This window comes from Saccopteryx leptura, chromosome 3, assembly GCF_036850995.1.
Source record: "Saccopteryx leptura isolate mSacLep1 chromosome 3, mSacLep1_pri_phased_curated, whole genome shotgun sequence".
NCBI lineage: Eukaryota > Metazoa > Chordata > Mammalia > Chiroptera > Emballonuridae > Saccopteryx > Saccopteryx leptura.
Window position 1 is genome coordinate 76,759,468 of NC_089505.1, and position 19,970 is coordinate 76,779,437.

At 42.2% G+C, this 19,970-nt stretch overlaps 1 protein-coding gene across 1 annotated transcript in view; it reads left to right on the forward strand.

Annotated features, from left to right (window-relative positions):
• LOC136399327 (zinc finger protein 420-like) overlaps positions 1–19,970 on the forward strand; it is a 375,158-nt gene that overhangs the window by 184,980 nt on the left and 170,208 nt on the right. The window lies entirely within an intron of this gene.

The window sequence follows — 19,970 nt, forward strand, 5'->3', positions numbered from 1 at the left end:
GGGCCGTTGTTTTACTAATGTTTGCTATTGTGCTTTGATAGTAACAGAGTGACACTGAGCCTAAAAAAATAATTTATTTTATATGCTTAAACAAAACATTATTGTGCTGGGGGGTGGAGGCAATGACCAAATCTTTTTTTAAAAATTGAGGGCATAAAAAGCATGATTCAATTGTGGCTGCGAGGAACAATAATTTTCATCTTTCCCTTTCTGTTTTTGTAGTTGTAACTTTAGGGTTTTGTTAGCACATTTAATAATAGCTTGTCCTTGTGGGTTATAGGTGATCCCCATTTTATGAAGAATCTATAATGTTGACAAAAGTCGGTAAGAGCTCAACTCGTATAAGTGGGGGCATTGTAAATTTTAATTCAACAGGCTTTCCAAGAGTTGTGAAAGCTGCTAAGCAATGAGCTATAACATGTTTAACACTTTCCCATGTTTGTGCTGTGGCAACAAAAATCTTGAAAATATATCTACACAAACATGTACCCATCTTAGTTTATGGAATAAAGGAATATGGGTCACAGCTGTGAGGTCGGTTGGCAATAGGGGAGGATCATGTGAAGAACCAGGCCCAGGAACTTTGGCTGGAACCGCCCACACGCATGCCCACCAAAAAGAAACAGCCTGGAGCCCATTGAAAAAGAACGTCTGTCTGTCAGCCAATGAAATTTCTCCACGTCATATCAACCCGACCACCCTACCGATACTATAAATTACCCCCATGCGGAAGAATCTGTGCAACTTCTCTGGCCCCTATCTTGCGGACAAGAGAACATCGTCCAGGAAGCACTCTACTAAATAAAGCTTTTGCTATTCCACACTTTGTGGCTATGCCCTTCTTTCTTCCTCAGCAGGGAAAATATCTTACAACAGCCATCTGCCACAGGTGATTAGGACAAAGTTCTCCTGAGTTAATTCTGGTAGAAGAGACTGGGGAGTGGATATGACAATTGGGATTTTGTTTAATGATCAATCAAGCTTGTTCTGAGTAAGACTTAATTCTCTCAAAGGCTGTTAGCCTTCTGATGACGTTGCTGATGGGCTGCTTGTGTTAAAAAGTACCATACCTTAATCCACAGTTTACATAGAGACACTAAGTCCAAATGAATTTTTGAGAAATTTATTAATTACCCGGCTAGCTACATGGGGTGTTATCCCAAATTATGCAGGCTCTCTTACTGTTCTAGACCTTCTTTTATACAGAATCAAGTACTGGTTGGGGTGGGTAAGGAGGGAGCATGGTACAATAGTCAATTACTAACAAGCATGCAACATCTATCTATAGAATCTATTAAAAGGAATAAAAGCATTCCTTCATCACGAGATAACACAGTTGTGACAATTGGTTTACATACCTGTCGCAGTCCAGCCACAAGTCTAATACGGGGTCTTGAATGGGAAAAGGTATGGAATTGAATAAATGATAGATAGAGACATAAAGATATATACATACAGATAGGTTCAGGAGGATGGCATGGAGAACAATCTCTACTGTTCCTGAGCTGTAACATGGCTGCTCCCAAAAGCACACCCATCTTTATTCAGGGAAAAAACGTGGTCCATTAGCAATTCAATTGTTTTTAAGACAACTCAAAGACAACCCCCACCAGATCATTCAAATCTAACTTTACACCAATACAAAACTAGCTTCCAGTCTCTTCTGGAGCATATGGTAGGACAAGCAAGAATCAGGTATAGCTCTTTGTTAACTAGGCAGCTGAGGTAGGGGTTGGGCCCAGCACCTCTGTCCCCTAAACATATCCAGATTGAAAAAAATACACTGTTTATATTTCGGTCCCCAACAGACCACCCTTCTTTATTTTATTAAACTTCAATTTGTGTGCTGTGATTCATACTCATTTGAATTCCCATGTTCTGATTTGGAGGCAGACTGAAAAAAATATAAATTAAACAACAAAATTAAAATAGCCAATGCTAACAGATACTACAAGTGTCCTAATACAATAAACTGATTAAAGCCTATTAGATTATCAAGCAAAGTCTGAACTAAATACAACAGAATCTAAAATAAAATTCTTACACTCTTAAATATCCTTAACATGTTTTGTTTTGTTTTTTTCTGAAGCTGGAAACTGGGAGAGACGGTCAGACAGACTCCCGCATGCGCCCGACTGGGATTCACCTGGCACGCCCACCAGGGGGCAATGCGCTGCCCCTCCGGGGCATTGCTCTGTTGCGACCAGAGCCACTCTAGCACCTGGGGCAGAGGCCAAGGAGCCATCCCCAGCTCCAGGCCATCTTTGCTCCAATGGAGCCTCGCTGCGGGAGGGGAAGAGAGAGACAGAGAGGAAGGAGAGGGGGAGGGGTGGAGAAGCAGATGGGTGCTTCTCCTGTGTGCCCTGGCTGGGAATCGAACCCGGGACTTCTGCACGCCAGGCCGACGCTCTACCACTGAGCCAACCAGCCAGGGCCAACATGTTAATGTAATTTCACCAAGTCCATCTTGACACCATCACTGCTTCACATTATTTGTAAATGTAATCCAACCCCACTTCAGTCTGAGAACTGTCCCAAGGAGCAGGAGTCACACACATTCAGAAAAACTTTACAAGGCATTGGAATTGTGGTCACATTTCCACACTTTGCAGCTAGAGACCAACTCCCAATGACCACTGCTTCTAGCTGGCAATGATTCAGGTAGACTGAAAAAGCCATCTGCAGCATGTATGGAGATGGAGCTTTCGTTTTCTTTAAACTGAATAGATGAACCTAGGGGGCATTTCCCTGGAGCTTTGCAGCCATGGGGTGGTGAAAAAAACCTTGGGCTACACTATGCTGGGTGGCAGAGGTAAATTTGTCTAAATTAGGAGAAGGGACCAGCCTAAAATAGGCACGGAGCATTGAGACAGGAGGAATAAAGGAGACACTATAAATATATATTAAACAAAGCAGCAGAAAGTAAGACTATCAACACCCACAACAGAGATCTTTGAGGGATGAATAAAAACTTGAATATTCAGGAAAGGCATAGTAAGTGGCCCTTGTGTTCATAAGAAACGAGACCAGTTTACCTGCTACTTGGAAGAAATACCCTAGGCTCATCCACAGTGATGTGAGATGGGGCCGACGGCCCTGGGCACCTTTAGCCTTCAGTGGCAAGTCCCAGCAGGCTGGGCAAGGCCAGGTCACTGGTGGCTGGAGCAGGGCTGGAAGAGACTGAACCTTCCCTTAGAGGAGCGAGAGGGCAGCTTACCTTCCAGTGTCCCTTTTTCCCACAGCAAAGGTATGTCCCTGGGGGGGCCGAGAAGTCTGGCAGGCTTTAGCTCAATGACTTTCCTTTCCACTCATGAAGCAGGGCCCTGATGGAGTCCTATAAAGCCCCTTTGGGGCTTTGGAGCCTTTAAGGGTGTATGCCAAGAACTGGTATTTTGCCTGATCTCTTTTGGGCTCTGTCTGCCTTTTCTATTCCTCTTGGTCATTATAGACCTTAAAAGCCATGCTTAGAAGATATCGCTGAGGGGTTTGAGGGTCCTCATCCACCTATATAAACTTTTTCCATATATCTGGAACTATTTGGAAAAAGACAAAATAGCATTGTTAGCAGGATCAAATAAAAGAGGGTAGAAATTTGCAGTAGAAAGAGATTTGGCGTCTCCTGTGCACTAGTATTCAAAGGAAAATTTTTTAAAGTAAAAAGCTTAATAAAATTTTTTTTCAGGAGTTCCAGGATATGACTCTTCCCTTTTTTATATTATTTACAATTAACTTTTAAGCATTTGTTGAGCACACTTTATAATACCTTGACTTCAAAGATTGTAAGAAATACTTGTCTTTATGTTAACTTCTAACAAAATATAGTAAGTGCATTTTCAAGCAATTCCCATACTTATCAAAACATTTCTATCCCATTAATTAACAGACAATTTGAAGAGAAAAAAATTTTCACTTTTGTTAAGTAAATCTACCCTACTTCAAGCTTTGCAGCTTGCAGCTTGGAGCAGTTTGGCCAAATTAGCAAGTCTTTAGGATCCACATTCCATTTTATTTAAATTTAAATGAGCACGCTTTACTTATTCCAATTAAAATTAAAAATTTGTAGGGATAATATAATTTTATTTTTTCAATATTAGAGCCAGCATTTCCAATTTTTGCATGCAAGAACTTAATTCAGGCCTTATAAAATCACATTTAGACAACATTAAACAAAGACTAAACAAAAACAAGAATTACACAAATCAATAGTGAAACCCGGGATTTTAGAGATTAGAACATGGCCTGCTTGATCTTATGAAGGGTTATTTTAAAAAATTTTTTTTAAAGGGACAGATAGAGGGATAGATAGGGACAGACAGACAGGAACGGAGAGAGATGAGAAGCATTAATCATCAGTTTTTCATTGCAACACCATAGTTGTTCATTGATTGCTTTCTCATATGTGCCATGACCACGAGCCTTTAGCAGACTGAGTAACCCCCCGCTCGAGCCAGTGACCTTGGGTCCATGCTAGTGAGCTTTTTTTTTTTTTTGCTCAAGCCAGATGAGCCCGCACTCAAGCTGGCACTCCCGGGGTCTCGAACCTGGGTCCTTCCGCATCCCAGTCTGACACTCTATCCACTGCACCACCACCTGGTCAGGCAAAAGGGCTATTTTTATAGAAATATATATAATAAAAGATAAAATCTAAACAGAACTTTCTCTCAAAAAATTTTGAGTCGGCCACATATGAGATTCTGTTTAGCCATATCCAAATAGGCATCCCCTTCACCTTCTTTCCAGGCATGGTGTTACTAGCTGGATAACAGGTTTGACAGAGAAAGGGATGAGAGCCTAGTAAAATAAGCCTTATACAATTGCTCTTGTGAAGTGAGTCTCTCATCCAGGGTCATGGTGTCTCACCAATCATTCAGGAGCCCACTGAGGAGCTTCAGCAGACCTAGGGAAAACACACACATATGCTCGGCCCCATAAGAGAACAGGGTCTGGCCCTTGCCAGATTCCTGTGAGCAGGTTCCTCCATCGCACTTCAGGGAAGACTTTTCTTGTAGGATTCCAGAGTCTCTGAGCTGCTGAATGACCCTGCACATCAGTATTCAAAAAAATTTAAAGTAAAAAGAGCATGACAAAGAAGATTTGCAGGAGTTTGAGGGTATAATGTCCCCTTTTTTATTTTTTCTAATTGATTTTTAAGCATTTGATGTGCACGCCCTGTAAGGTATTTTTCCCTGCCGAGAAGGAAGGAAGAGGGCCGGAGCCGCAAAGTGTGGAATAATAAACGGCTTTATTGAGTACAGAGTGCACACCCCGCCCGGCAAGGTTCCCTGGCCCTGAGGAAAGAGAAATGGAGGAGAGATGGAGGTGCAAAATGGAGGCTAGGGAAGTTGCAAAGATTAAACCGCGTGCGAGATATTTAAAGGGTCCCTCTAGGGAAGTGGAGCTACTATGACGTGGTGAAATTTCACTGGCTGGCAGACGATCACTTCTTTCCAAATGGTTCCTGGGAAGCTTCCTTTGGCGGGCTTGATTGTGGGCGGTCCTAGCCAAAGTGGGTGGGTCTGAGTCCCTACGTGACCATGCCTCTATCCACCGACCTTACACGCCCTACAATGCCTTGACCCTGGGGATTGTAAGGAATGCCTGTCTTTAGGTCAAATCCAAAAGTCTGACAAAATGTAGTAAATGCTTTTCCTACATATGCAGGAGTATTGTCAGTTTTAATCAGTGAAGTCCAATAATAGAAAATGCATATAAACAATGAGCTATAACAGGGGTCCTCAAACTTTTTATACAGGGGGCCAGTTCACTGTCCCTCAGACCATTGGAGGGCCAGACTATAAAAAAAACTATGAATAAATCCCTATGCACACTGCACATATCTTATTTTAAAGTAAAAAAAAAAAACAAAACAAAACGGGAACAAATACAATATTTAAAATAAAGAACAAGTAAATTTAAATCAACCAACTGACCAGTATTTCAATGGGAACTATGCTCCTCTCACTGACCACCAATGAAAGAGGTGCCCCTTCCGGAAGTGCGGCGGGGGCCGGATAAATGGCCTCAGGGGGCCGCATGTGGCCCGCGGGCCGTAGTTTGGGGACCCCTGAGCTATAACATGCTTAGCAGCCTCTCCTGTTCTGGCAGAGGCTACTATAAATCCAGAATAAGTATCCATTGTAACGTGGACAAAGGACTGTTTTGCCAAATGAAGGTATATGAGTAACATCCATTTGCAAAAGTTGTCCTTATAGGAGTCCTCCAGGGTTAACTCCAAATGAAGGGACAGATTGAAGTATAGGACACCTTGTACAGGACTTAACCATCTGCCATGCTGCTTCTCAAAAAAGTTGAAACTGTTTACACAGGGCTGCAGCGTTCTAGTGATGAATAGTATGAGACTGAATTGCTTGATCTGTCATGGTTGCTCCAATAATTTTCTTTTCGGTGGCTTGATCAACAAGGGCATTCCCTTGTGCTAAAGCTCCAGGGAGCATGGAGTGAGCTCGAATATGTCCTATAAAACATGGAGCTCTATGTTAACATACAAGTCTTTGAAGAAAGAGAAATTGCTAAAATAGTTTCTCATCAGCAGTTGTCCCTAAGACAGCAGTCTCTATAGTGGAAACAACCATAAGTAAATATTTGCTATCTGTGTACAGATTAAAGGAGGAACATGACAAGTGCTGAAAAGCCATGATAATGGCATATAATTCTTCTCTTTGAACTGATTTTAAGTCAACTGTTTCAGTATAAACTTGTCCACTGATTATTAAGCCTGCTATTCCTGAGCTGGAACCATGAGTAAAGACTGTAGGTGCTTTAGGAATGGGCTCATTAACAATTGTCTTAGGAAATACAAATGTAACTATTTTATCAGCTGGGTAGTGAGAATCAATTTGGCCTGTAAAATTTTCAAAAGGAACAACAATAATTTGAGGCTCAAAAACCTATAAGCTGTAAGAGTTGCCTACGCCCCTTGATAATCAAGGAGGCGACAAGATCAAAATACGGAGATAAAACTTTTTTCAGAAGTAACAGCTAAATGAATCCATTTAATAGGACCACAATAGTCCCGTTGGAGTGTAACTCAAGGGACAAATTAGTAAGGCAATTGATTCTTCAGGATTTATGCATTTTAGTTGTGCTTGTTGCAAGGCTTTTTCTACATGTTTTAAAGCTTGCTGTCCCACAGCTGAGGAGAAGCTGATTCAGCCAAGCCTCTAAGGATATCAAAAAGTGGCTTCAGTTCCTCGATAGTTAATTTCAAGAAAGGTCTAAGCCAAGTAATATCTCCTAATAATTTCTAGAAATCGTTTAAAGTTTGCAAATGATCTGTCCTGATTTCTAATTTTTGTGGACGAATTTGTTGTCCTTCAATAATTTATCCTAAATAAGAGAAAGGCAAAGATTGTGATATCTTTTCAGGAGCTATATAGAGTCCTAATTCTTTCAAAAAATATTCTAGTTGTTGCACAATGGTCAGCACAGTGTCTTTATCTGGATTAGCAATAAGAATTACATCCATATAATGAATTATGTACACTTTAGGGTGCTGCCTTTGTACTGGAGAGATAGCTTGAGCAACATATTTTTGGCACAAGGTAGGACTGTTAGCCATACCATGAGGCAAAATTCTCCACTGTTATTGCTCCATGGGAGCCTGGAAATTAAGTGAAGGAACACTAAGTGCAAAATACTTGCAATCATGAGGGCTTAAAGGAATAGTAAAAAAGCAATCCTTCAAGTCATTAATTACAAGGTGAAAATTCCATGAAATGGCAATAGGAGAAGGGAGTCCTAGCTGGAGAGGACCCATAATTTCCATAGCCTTATTTATTTGTCTCAAATCTTGTAATAGCCTCCAGTTTCCTGATTTCTTTTTAATGACAATTATAGGCATATTCCATGGGCTATTAGAAGGTTCAATGTGCCCAAGCTGTAACTGCTCTTGTACCAATTGAGCAGCTGCCTTAAATTTCTGCTGAGAGAGGGGCCATTGGTCTACCCATACAGGATTATCTGATTTCTAAGTAATTGGGTCTGCACAATGCATTATCGGGGTAGCAGGAGCTACCAAGGCCCCTATGCTAAATTTTGATATCCTAATCCACACCTTCTGGTATTGGGTGCCTCTTCTATGGGGGTGAGAATTCCCCACCGTTCTTTCCCTAGTCTCTTAGTGGGCAAAAATCCCTGATCAAGCATTTGACTACTGACTAAACTATTAGGACTGACAAGCAATGCTCCCATATTTTTCAAAACATTTCTACCCCACAAATTAACTGAGAATCCAGGGAGCAAATAATGCTGAAAAAGTCCAGAATGGCATTCTTTATCTTCCCATTGTAAAAAACTAGAGCTTTGTTCAGGGGATTTACTCTGCCCTATACCTTGTAATTCTGTGGCTGCTTCATGAGTAGGCCAGGAAGGAGGGCAATGTAGCTTAGCAACAACAGATACATCAGCTCCAGTATCTAAAAGTCCTCTAAATTTACACCCTTGTATAGTTAGTTCCATTTCAGGCCATTCCTGACCTATTTTTTTGAATCCAATAGGCAACATCAGTGGAGCCAAAACCTCAATTCTCTCAGGGTCCCTTCTGCAGCATTTGGCCTTATCTTAAAAGAGGTAAAAGGATTAATTGAGCAATTTTCATGTCAAGGGAAATAGTGACTATATTCCTCAGGGTGTGAGCCATTACTTTAGTTTCCCCTGTATAATTTGAATCTATTACTTTAGGGAGAACAAAAAATTCTCTCATAGTTAAACTACTTCTGCCTAATAAGAGTCCTACTGTGTTACTGAAAAGTGGCCCAAAAATTCCAGTGGGCATAGCTTGATATCCCATCTCCAGAGTTAATACAAATTAGGAGGTGGGACTGAGGTCCAGTCCTGCACTGCCTGTGGTTGCCCAGGATAGTTGGGCAATGTTTGGCCTGCTGGAATCAGAATTTTCTGAGGAAACACTGACATCACCCCTATTGTTTGATGGGGCCGGGGAGGGCTCCATAGTCTATTTCCCTGAATTACCTGCCCTTCGCTAGTATATCTAGACTTACGCTCATTCGCCCAATGTTTTCCTCTCCTACAATGTGGACAGAGGTCCAGAGTTTTAGGAGCTGGCTGCCCTTAAAGAGGAGGCTGAGACTGATATCCAGGGGGAGTAGGGCAACTTTTAGCAAAATGTCCCACACCCCCGCATTGGAAACAACGTCCATGAGCAGCAGTCCTTTCCTGACCTTCCTTTTTTTTTGTTTAGCCTTTTATCAAAACACTCTGGAGTTCTTGCCTTAATACCTGTGGCAAAAGCAAGACCTTGCATGTATGAAGTCTCAACATTGGCGCATATTCTGATGTAAACTTTTTTTACCACTATTCTTTCAACTTCCAAAATCAGCCATGAAACAAATTCTTGATATTGCTCATCAGGTCCTTGCCTAATATTGCTGAATTCCTCCATTTTTTCCCCTGCATCTCGAGCTTGATCTGTTGTAAAGTACCCAATCCACAATTCCACAGGTTTTTGTAGAGGCACATAGTCCAAATAAGTTTTTGAAAAGTTTTATTAAAGGAGGAAATTTATTAAATATGCTGGCTGCATATCGCTGACACAGGGCAACAGACCCAAATTGTGCAGACCCCCAAAATAGTTCAGGGGCTGTTTATATACTCTTAATTATACATGGGAGGGGGAAAAACCTGACATCACAGCATAAATTTATACCTTTTGTTTAGAGATACATACATTAACTACATGCTTTCAGGAAGGGAGGGGTAGTTTCCATAGAGACAGATGCCTGTAAATGGTTCATCAGTGTAAGAAAAGATTTTAATTTAATCTTTTTCTTCCTGTACCTGGCTAGCTATTCACCCTTCTCCCATAAGTATGGGGGAAGGTCAGAAAATCCAAGTCTCCTTTCTCTTCTGCATTTACAACACAATGCCATTGGCCATCTTGGTTTTATGTTAATCACACATACAAGTATATAGATTATTTTCAAAATCTCCCTTTGCACACTTAGCCCAAATGAATAAAATGTTCTTTAAACTTCCTAAAATATTAATATGTTATATTAATTCTGTAGCTTTTGGCACCTTACAACATTTCCCACTGATTCTATTTCCTAAGTCAAATCTTTGACTTAATTTACTGATTGGCTGTTGTCTAGGAATATTAACTTATAACATGTAACAGATATTTAACAGACAGCATTTATGGCAATACAGTTCATTAAAGAAGCAAATATTACTGATTAATTTCTTATAAACTGCACAAACCTTTTGCAACTTACATAAAACTAGTTGGCTTTTATAATAATTTACTTTTAGTCAGAACTCTTAATTTAAAACCTTTAACCTTTAGTGACAATTAAGTTGGCTTTTGTTTTACCCTAGTTTCCCTTTCCCCCAAAGTCTGATTAAAAAGAGTCCTTAGTTTCATCATATATTTGCCATATGTAGACCAACCAGCTTCCTGTTTGTGGTTGATGCCTTCTATTTTGGCAGTAGTGGGAGTTGTCAGGATCATGGTGTGTGGACTCATCTGTATGGGAGTCAATCCTTGGCTGATGTACTGTATCTGCTGGAAGTGCCTTTGGGCAGTCTTTTGAACCATTTGCTGAATAATCTGTAAATCCTACAAGTACTTAGGAAAGAGTAGTTATGTTTCTTTTATTATTTGATTCATGTAATTTACTTGCCCCGAACCTTTGGGTACCTGTGATACAATGTAACTTTAAATTAGCTTCTAATTAATATTGAGTTCCTTTTCTACTAGCTTTGAGACTGTGGACATGAATGCAGGTCCAATACTAGAATGGGCAAGCTAAACCTGGAAAGAACCATATATATAGTAATTTCCTAACAACTGTCAATTAATTTATTAAAGTCTATTTCTAAATGTTTACCTGAGAAAATTCCTTTTTTCCCTGTTTTTACATTTTTCTAATTGGTTTCAAATAAACCATTGGCAATAAGGGTCCCAAAACCCTACTGATTCTGGGGGGCATCTATTCATTTGAATTACCATGTTCCGATTTTGAGGCAGACTGGAAAAATATACAATTAAAAATAAAATTCAAATAGCTAATGTTAACAAATACTATAACAAGCATCTTAATACAATAAAGTGACTAAAGCCTACTAGATTATTAAACTAAAATAAAATTCTAACTAATATAACAGGATCTAAAATAAAATTCTTACAGCTACAAATGTTCTTAATACATTAACATAATTTCACTAAATCTATGTTGAAACTATTGCAGCTTTATATTATTCACAAATTTAACCTGATTTCTATTTCAGTTTGAGAAATGTCCTAAAGAACAGGAGTTACACACATTCAGGAAAAGTCTACAAGGCACTGGAACCGTGGTCATAGTTCTACACTTTGCAGCTAAAGTTTAAAGCCCTCATGATTATTGCTTTTAATTAGAATTAGGTCAGGTCCCAGCCTACAATAGACATGGGGCATTGAAACAAGAGGAATTAAGGAGACACTATGCATTAAATAAAGCAACAAAAATCAGACTGTTATTACCCCCAGTAAAAATCTTCAAGGGATAAATAAAACTTAAATATTCAGGCAAGGCATAGTAAATGGCCCTCATTTTTACAAAAAAAAAATAAGATCAGTTTTACCTGCTTCTTGGAATAAATTCCCTTAGGCTTATAAATGGCCTTCAATGGCAGGTCCCAATAGTCTGGGCAAGGTCAGGTCACAGATAGCTGGAAAGGGCTAGAAGAGACTGAACCCTCCCTCCATGGAGCAAGAGGGCAGCTTACCTTCTCATATCCCTTTTTCTATAGCAAAGACATGTCCCCTGGTGGAGCTGGGAAGCCTGGTAGGCCTCAGCTCAATGACCTTTCTTTTTCTTTTTTTTTTTTTCCTGAAGCTGGAAACAGGGAGAGACAGTCAGACAGACTCCCGCATGCGCCCGACCGGGATCCACCCGGCACGCCCACCAGGGGCGATGCTCTGCCCACCAGGGGGCGATGCTCTGCCCATCCTGGGCATTGCCATGTTGCGACCAGAGCCACTCTAGCGCCTGAGGCAGAGGCCACAGAGCCATCCCCAGCACCCGGGCCATCTTTGCTCCAATGGAGCCTTGGCTGTGGGAGGGGAAGAGAGAGACAGAGAGGAAGGCGCGGCAGAGGGGTGGAGAAGCAAATGGGCGCTTCTCCTGTGTGCCCTGGCCGGGAATCAAACCCGGGTCCTCCGCACGCTAGGCCGACGCTCTACCGCTGAGCCAACCGGCCAGGGCTCAATGACCTTTCTTTCCACACTTGACACAAGGCCCTGATGAAATCCCATTAAGTCCCTTTGGGGCATTGGAGCCTTTTAAGGGTATATGCCAAAAGCTGGTATTTTCCTGATCTCTTTTGGGCCTATTTGCCTTTTCTGTTTCTATCTTGGTCATTATAAACCTTAAAAGCCATGCTCAGAAGATCTCACTGAGTGGTTTGAGAGCCTTTTTCTGTCTATATAAACTCTTGGAAAAGAACAAAAGCAATGTTATTAGCCGGATTAAATTAAACAGAACAGGTTTTTGGTGCCTCCTTTAGAATTCCAGAGTTTCTTTTCTGTGGAATAACTCAGTACATTAGTATTCAAAATAAATTTCAACAAAAGCATGATAAAATAGATTCACAAGAGTTCCAGGATATGACTTCTTTTTCTTATATTACCTAATATTGTTTCAAAATGATAATAAACTAAACATTATATAAAAAGACATTATTAAAAATTCCTAATATTTAGACTAAGATTCTAATATTATAGGGCTATAAAACAGCAAATAAGCCTGACCAGGTGGTGGCGCAGTGGATAGAGTGTCAGACTGGGACACGGAGGACCCAGGTTTGAGACCCCGAGGTCACCAGCTTGAGTGTGGGCTCATCTGGTTTGAGCAAAGCTCACCACCTTGGACCCAAGGTTGCTGGCTTGAGCAAGGGCTTACTCGGTCTGCCATAGCCCCGCAGTCAAGGAACATATGACAAAGCAATGAATGAACAACGAAAGTGCCACAACGAAAAACTGATGAATAATGCTTCTCAACTCTCTGCGTTCCTGTCTGTCTATCCCTCTCTCTGACTCTCACTCTGTCTCTGTATAAATAAATAAATAAATAAAAATTATTAAAGACATGCTAGGTTTTATTTAAAAAAAAAACCCAGCAAATAAAAAATTAACAAAAGGAATTTAAAATAACGCATACATTTTAACATGGAAAATACTTTTTTACACAATAAGGGGGGGGCAGGGAGACAATAAATCACCACTCCTAACCCAGTGGTTGGAAAACCTATTAGTTAATAGAGCCAATTACTAATAGTACAATAACTAAATTTTCTTTTAAAAGCCAAATTTTAAATTTAAACTATATATGTAGGCACCTTCCCTACTGAGGCAGCACCCACACTTGGCACTCCATTGAAGAGCTATACCTAAGAGGGCAAAAGGCCTTATGTGGCCCAGGAGCTGTTTGTGAATGGCAGTTTGCCGACCAGAGCTCTTAGGAGAGGGGTAAAGGAAGAGACATTCGACGTGTTTGTCCCTCTTTGCACAACTCGAGGGCTGACTTGAACCCTAGCCTGGCCCAGTGGCGAGGCTCCGGGCTCAGTCCCAAAGCAGCACTCTCTTAGGAATGTCTGTTCTTTTCTTTTTTGCCGCTGGATTAGGAACACAGTTGCCATGGGAGAGCTGGCACGGTCGAGCGAGCATTTGGATCAAGCATTTCCAAAAGCTAAGCCGACTTTTATTCCCTCCCCCAGCATTTGTTTAGCTTTATTTCTTACAATAAAAGCAGCAAATGAGATACAATTTTTATAAATTTACTTTCCTAATAATGGACTGCTTTTTAGCCTATATGAGGTTTCCAATCTTTTCTGCAATTCCCTGAAAATTCTTTTTACAGTTTTTACCATTATGGTTAATGCTGTGGGTTTTCCTTATGAATTCCATGTCTTCTACATAACCGAGAGACTTGCAGGAGATTCCACCACCCCTTGGCCCACGAGAGAGTGTTGGAACGTTTTCCTTTATTTTTACACCAGTGGAGGGCAACAAGCCATCATCCCCAACCCACAGAGAGCTTATTTTAAAAAATTTTATCCTGTATAATCCTATTACTCATGCTCTTATCACTCCTTCTGGAGCTGCAATTTAATTTAAGAAACTACCAATTAACTAGGAAGATCCACACCTACGATTTATTAATTCCTAAATTCTTTTTCTCTCCTTTGATTTTCTTTAAAAACAAAGTTCTAATTTTTTAATACTATTTCTACCCTGAATTTTCCAAATAGGCAAAACTTCCTTTGGTCCGCAGGTGGACATTTGAAATCAGTTTCTATTTTATATTTTAGTTATTTTATCCTTTCTCTATTGCTCTTTCTCTGCTGCCCCACACACAGCAAGCTGAACCCTATTCTAGCCATGCGTCTGGAGGTGGCGGTGGGGCTCGCCTTTTGGTGCTCGGCCTTCTGCCTGATGTTTGCCTTCTGCTTGGGTGCGCTGTAATGGCGAGGGCAGGAGCATGGCTAGAGGGGAGGAGGCATGTCCCCGTTCGCCTTTCCGCGGTCGCACCCCCACTCTATCGTTCTGCCAAACTGTGCGTCCCCACTCGGCTTTTCTCTGTTCTCTCATTTAAATCGCTTGCTTGCCAGCCTTTTCTCCTAGAGGCTGGAGAAATACTTTCCTGGCCATATTTCCTATTGCAATATGTACATTGATTTCTTCCTGAGTTCTAATTTTTCTTTCGAATCTCTTTTCTGTCTTAGATATAAGTCTGGCCGGACTAGGAAGACATATCACCCTTTCCATATTGAGCAAGCTTTTAGCCTCTGTGGAGGATCTAATGTTAAATTTAGCCATTGGTCAATGTATGGAAACTGATCAGGGTAGCCTGCGTCCTCAGTTATGATATTCCAGACTTCCTCTACTAGCCGGAGATAAAAAGTTCCAGTTGCTGCCATCCTATTCCTAAAATAGGCCATTCTGATTCATAGAGATAGCATAGCCTTTTCTTGGACCATTTAATTCCGATTTATGGCCATCTCCATAAGCTTCTTGAAACTGCTTTAAAGGAAAACCTAGTGGGGTCTTCTTTGAACTGCCCCTCATCCCATATTTAAAGCCAAGGTTACTGATTACAAAATTAAAACTACTTCAGAAAAATCTAGAAATCAGTGCACCAATAAAAACAAAGGGATAAGACAGGTAATTCTGGTTAACTAGCACCCAGAATAAAAGGTATTTGACTATAGAGGTATTAATTATCACACAAGACAAGTGGAAGAAACCAACTGAAGAGAATAATTCTTTTCAGAGAAGAAACCTGACAGGGCACCCAAAACTAATTTGAGAACAAAGAGAGGACAATGATTCTCCACTTAAGATTGCATTGTAGTCAGAAGCTTCCAGTTTAAGCACAAAAGACTGAAGCCAGTTTTTTGTTTGTTTGTTTGTTTGTTTTACAGAGACAGAGAGTCAGAGAGAGGGATAGACAGGGACAGACAGACAGGAACGGAGAGATGAGAAGCATCAATCATTAATTTTTTGTTGCGTGTTGCAACACCTTAGCTGTTCATTGATTGCTTTCTCATATGTGCCTTGACCACAGGCCTTCAGCAGACTGAGTAACCCCTTGCTCAAGCCAGCGACCTTGGGCTCAAGCCAGTGAGCTTTTGCTGCAACCAGATGAGCCTGCACTCAAGCTGTCAACCTCGGGGTCTCGAACCTGGGTCCTTCCGCATCCCAGTCCAACGCTGTATCCACTGAGCCACCGCCTGGTCAGGCTGAAGCCAGTTTTTAAAACAGACACATTTTATACATTAAACAAAGGACTTACATACAAACACATACGAGCGTGCTTTCATAGACGAGGGGAGGGCTCCCCCTCATGGCCTCTCAGGTGTATGCAGGCTGCATCCTGCAAGGACTAAACCAGGGGCCCCCAAACATTTTACAAAGGGGGCCAGTTCACTGTCCCTCAGACCGTTGGAGGGCTGGACTATAAAAAAAAACAACTATGAACAAATCCCTATGCACACTGCACATATCTTATTTTAAAGTAAAAAAACAAAATGGGAACAAATACAATATTTAAAATAAAGAACAAGTACAATAAATTTAAATCAACAAACTGACCAGTATTTCAATGGGAACTATGCTCCTCTCACTGACCACCAATGAAAGAGGTGCCCCTTCCGAAAGTGCAGCGAGGGCCGGATAAATGGCCTCAGGGGGCCGCATGTGGCCTGTGGGCCATAGTTTGGGGACCCTTGGTAAACTTTAAACCTAGGAATTTTAGAATTTTAAAAGTAAGGAGAACAAAGAAGAATGAGATCTCAATAAATACAAAGGTGTCTTTACTTAGGTTTCTCTGAAAGCATAACACAATTAGCTGCCTCTGGAAGTTCGGATTCTCTACTCAGTCCCCGTTAATTATCTTTCTCAAGAAATATATAAATGTGCAAGCACAAAATCGCGATAGAAGCTGATGGACCTGGTCACTTCCAGCTCCTACTAATTGTCCTTCCAGAGCATAACTAAATGCATCCCAGAGAACCCTAATCAAGACCAACAGCTCTCCTACCAATGTATTGGTCTTTGGAGGGTCCACAACGGGACTAGATTCAGTTCAGTAGTGCCAGAAAGCTGGCATACCTACATACTTCTGAAGTTACAACTCAGCGAAACAAAAGATCTACCTCTCCTACAATTTTTGGAGTTTCAGCTCAGCAAATCAGCTTCGAAGGCCCTACTTACATCACCAAAGTCACAACTCCAGAGTCACAACTCAGCGAGGCCCCCCAAATTACCTACATTCTAGTCCCAAACAAATTTGACCAGTACCAGTCTCAGACAGAAAAGTGAAAGCAAGTATTCAGAGAAAAGCCAGAAAAATTCAGTAAAGCAGAAAAAGTTGCTTTACTTACCTCCTTGATTTCTCTACCAAACAGTTCAAATTGTCAAATTTGGGAACTGGGGGTGTTTACCAGGGAACTGTCCGGACCCAGAGGAAGACCGAGAATCCTGACAACATTTCAGGTGGCGCACCTCTCCTCGGAACTCAAGCAGGACTGGGCAGCCTCCCAGAGAGACCAGCCGATTCAGGGTGTCTCTACCCAGTGACGCGACACACTGTAGGCCCCGTGTGGGCACCAAATTTTGTAAAGTACCCAATCCACAATTCCACGGGTTTTCGTAGAGGCACATAGTCCAAATAAGTTTTTGAAAAGTTTTATTAAAGGAGGAAATTTATTAAATATGCTGGCCGCATATGGCTGATACAGGGCAACAGACCCAAATTGTGCAGACCCCAAAAATAGTCCTGCCGGGGGTGAGGATGACGGAGAGCCAGAGACCCGACTCTGGGGGCCAGGTTCAGTGACGCAGATCCGCTTTATTTAGGAAGTAAGCTAGTTTATATACACAGGTTCAGCCTATAGGGTGTGACAGCGTGTTTTTCAAAGCCAATGGCTGAAAAGGTCAGGGAGCTGCCTGGTTATCACTGAGTCACTTCCTTATAGTGGGTGAGCTCCCTCCTGGGTGTGCCTAGGAGGGTTTCAGGTGCTGGAGTGTTATCACAGCATTGCATCAGCCACAACTGCTAGGAATGCGCTCTGCGCTCTACCTACATTTCTCCCTTCTCTTTTAATTAGGGCCAATTGGACTTGATGAATGACGGCTTGCTGTTGTAGCTTCTGAATACTATGCATTATGCAACGGAACCCTAGTAGTACTAAAACAACTATTATACCTATTATACTATATGCTAATAGATTAGCTAGATTAAACAATGAGGCAAGTTTCTGTAATGTTTGACTAGTTAGGAAATAGAATGGGGGTCTTAAACAGGGGATTCCTCTTAGGGGTCAGAATGTCACTTTCCTCCCATTGTGTTACAGAGACTTTCCAGGTGCCGTTAAACACAGTTCCATTTTGATTGTAAAAAATGAATGTAGGTCACCTGACCAGGCGGTGGTGCAGTGGATAGAGCATCAAACTGGGATATGGAGGACCCAGGTTTGAGACCCTGAGGTCGCCACCTTGAGCACAGGCTCATCTGGTTCAAGCAAGGCTCACCAGCTTGAGCCCAAGGTTGCTGGCTTGAGCAAGGGGTTACTTGGTCTGCTGTAGCCCCACAGTCAAGATACATGTGAGAAATCAATCAATAACAACTAAGGAGCCGCAACAAAGAATTGATGTTTCTCATCTCTCTCCCATCCTGTCTGTCCCTATCTGTCCCTCTCTCTGACTCTCTCTGTCTCTGCCACACAAAAAAAAGAAAAAAGAATTTGAGTCCTTAAAAAAAATGAATGTAGCCTGACCAGGAGGTGGCGCAGTGGATAGAGCATTGGACTGGGATGCAGAGGACCCAGGTTCGAGACCCTGAGGTCGCCAGCTTGAGCGTGGGCTCATCTGGTTTGAGCAGGGGCTTACCAGCTTGGACCCAAGGTTGCTGGCTCAAGCAAGGGGTTGCTCGGTCTGCTGAGGGCCCGTGGTCAGGGCACATGTGAGAGAGCAATCAATGAACAACTAAGGTGTTGCAACGCGCAATGAAAAACTAGTGATTGATGCTTCTCATCTCTCTCTGTTCCTGTCTGTCTGTCCCTGTCTATCCCTCTCTCTCTCTGAAAAAAAAAAAAAAAAAAAAGAATGTAGGTCCATGCACGTCCCCTTCCCACATAGGTCCCAGCGTCCAAACATGAAACGGATGGCTTGCCGCGGGCTGCGTACTGCATATGGTTGCATTCCATCTCTGTTTCCGATGCCAAACTTCGAGGTTGATGGTCTGTGCATCCGGGCCAGAGGCAATGTGGCAGTCTCTCCAGGAAATTTCTCTCGGGAGTGTTTTTAGATGTTCATCACACAGGAATGGGCAAAGAGGTGACCCTGGGAAGGCAAGGTTAGCAGGGCAGGCCCAGCTGTTGGTAGCTAGAGGGAGGAGGGCTTGTAGGCCAAGTACTGAGCCTTGGTTGGTAGTATCGTTTTCAGCAAAGTCCCCCATAGTATGATTTTGAAGGAGGGCCCACCCCTCCGAGGGGACGGTGTTATTAAACTTAAATAGCATTGGGTCACTGAGGTTACCCCATATAGTGCCGTTCCACTGTTGGGATTCCCGGCCACTATTGTCACAAGGGAGACTAAGGGAGCAGTTACTGGAATATACTGCTGGAAACTGTGGGCTATTAACTTCAACAGGCATAATTATGCCAGAGTGGGGAACAGCTACCTAGACGCAAGGATCTCCTTGTGCCTGGGAGTTTGCTGTGATAATGGCACACATGAGGAGGAACAGAGTGCCTGGACCTGGGGGGGTCTGTCAGGGGCTAATCTTTGAGCCTGTTCGGCTAGCGCCTTTATATCTCCCCAGGTTATGGGGTATGCATGCTGGCCACGAGGTCTTCTTCTGGAGTGCTGGGGACCTTCTTCAGGCGGCCATTCATCAAGGCTGAGGCTGGCCATCTCCTGAACCAGAGGGTTCGCAGGTGTTGGAGGCGTCATCAGTGGGGTCATCTTAGGACACCAGGAGTGGCCGTACGTTCCTTCCTGGGATCCAAATTGAATGCGGGCTATTTTCTGGAAAAACACAAGCATAACTTCTTCCTTCCATTAGAAGGGGGTGCGGTCCCTGCCACTGAGGTGTGACTGGGTCCTTCCAGCATACCAATGGTAAAGGGGTTGGGTGGCTACGAAGACTTCCCAATGTTTGTAGGCTAAGGTTATACCATCAGAATCAAAAGTAAAATAATTGAGAGTGAATACAGCACTGAGGAGCACTTCTCCAGGTAAGGCCCAGGGCATATCCCCCCTTTCTTTTTGAATTTGAAGCTTAATGTCTCTGTGTCGCTGTTCTACAATGTTTTGTTCTTGGGGATTATAAGGAATGCCAAGGCGGTGTGTGATTTGCCATTGGGAACAAAAGGCTTTAAGTTGGCTGCTGGTATAACAGGGCCCATTGTCAGTTTTAATTTCCCAAGGTACACCAAGGCAAAAC